Source organism: Ursus maritimus, unplaced genomic scaffold (genome assembly GCF_017311325.1).
Source record: "Ursus maritimus isolate PB19 unplaced genomic scaffold, ASM1731132v1 scaffold_5, whole genome shotgun sequence".
NCBI classification, from domain to species: Eukaryota; Metazoa; Chordata; class Mammalia; order Carnivora; family Ursidae; genus Ursus; species Ursus maritimus.
In genome coordinates this window covers 70,855,013-70,856,664 of record NW_024426663.1, presented here as the reverse complement: position 1 = coordinate 70,856,664, position 1,652 = coordinate 70,855,013, and the positions used below count along the sequence as shown (strand labels likewise).

Genomic DNA, 1,652 nt, shown 5'->3' with positions numbered 1-1,652 from the left:
ACACATTTTCATCCGATAAAATTTCCTGTGCTTAAAGGGCTTCATTTAACATTTGTCACAGTGCAGGTCTGTTGCAAATGAATTATTTCAATTTTTGTATGTCTGAATGAAAAGATATTTATTTCATCTCCTTTCTGAGAGATAGTTTGGGCATAAAATTCTAGGTTGACAGTACTAAAATACTTTAAAGTACTTCTTAAAATACTTTAGAGATATTGCACTGTCTCTGATAAGAAGTCTGTTGTTATTCCTTTCTTTGTTCTTCTCTGTGTAGTGTGTCTTTTTCTCCTAGTGCTTTTAAGATTTTCTCTTTATCACTGTTTTTGAGCAATTAGATCATACTTCATCCTTATGTAGTTTTCTTCATGTTTCTTGTGCTTAGGTTTTGTTAAGCTTTACTTGTTTAGTTATTGTCAGATTTGGAGATTTTTATCTTTTTTGTCCTCTTTCCCCCTTCTTGGAAGCCTCTAATTGTGCATATATTATGCCACTTCATATTATCCCACAGGTCAGTGATGCTCTGTTGAGTTTTATCTTTAAGTCTTTAAAATTTTTTTTTCTGGTTCTCATTTGGGATTATTTTTTTAATTTTAATTTTTTAATTGAAGTGTAGTTGACATACATGTTATATAAGTTTCAGCTGTACAGCATAATAATTTGACATTTCTGTACATTACACTGCCTTCACCATAAGTGCAGTTTACTATCACCATACAACGTTATTCCAGTGTTATGGATTATATTCCCTATGCTGTAGTTTTCGTCCCCATGACTATTTTGTAACTGATATGTTGTACCTCTTAATCTCTTTCACCTGTTTCATCCATCGCCTGCCCCACTCACTTTCCTCTGGCATCTACCATTTTTTACCCTGTATTTATGAATCTTTAAAAATATGGAATGCTTCACGAATTTACTTGTCATCCTTGTGCAGGGCTCTGCTAATCTTTTCTCTCTTGTTCCAGTTTTAGAATGTGTGCTGCCACAGTGAGCACTGAGATCGGTTATGTTGCTCTATCTTCTAGTTCACTAATATTTTCTTCTACAATATGTAATCTGCTATTAATCCTACCAAGTGCATATCTCCTCTCAGATGGCCTACTTTTATATCATCTCATTAATCTCCTTGTAGTTTTAATCATAAATTCAGTTTGATCTCTTTTATACCTTTGAGGTTTTACTTAACATGTTCAGTCTTCTGGCTTTTTGGAATGCAGTTATAATATCCATTTTAATGTTCTGGTCTGCTAATTCCATCATCTGTGTCAGCACTGAGTCAGTTTTGATTGATTGTTTTGTTTTTGTTTTTGCTTTTTATGTGTAGTTTTTTTTCTCACTTCTTAGGCCTGCTAATTTCTGACTGGATGCCGGACATTGCGATTTTTTACCTTGTGGAGTGCTTGAACATTTTATATTCTTATAGTTGAATTTTGTTCTGGAATGTGGTTAAATTATTTGAATAAAGTTTGATTCTTTGATCTTGTCTTTATTATTTATTGGGCAGTACCAGCACAACATTTAGCCTCAGGATAATTATTTTCTGCATCTGAGGCAAGACTGTTCTCAGTCTTCTACCCAATGCCCCCATGAATTATGAGGTTTTTCCAGTCTTGCTCTTGGTAATAGGTTTTATTCTTAGTCTTTTGTGAGTG

At 33.6% G+C, this 1,652-nt stretch overlaps 1 non-coding gene across 1 annotated transcript; it reads right to left on the bottom strand.

Annotated features, from left to right (window-relative positions):
• Nucleotides 1-889: 889 nt before the first annotated feature.
• On the bottom strand, nucleotides 890-995 carry LOC121100891. Its single transcript, XR_005832673.1, has one exon. It is a non-coding gene; the product is annotated as a U6 spliceosomal RNA (small nuclear RNA).
• Nucleotides 996-1,652: the final 657 nt, after the last annotated feature.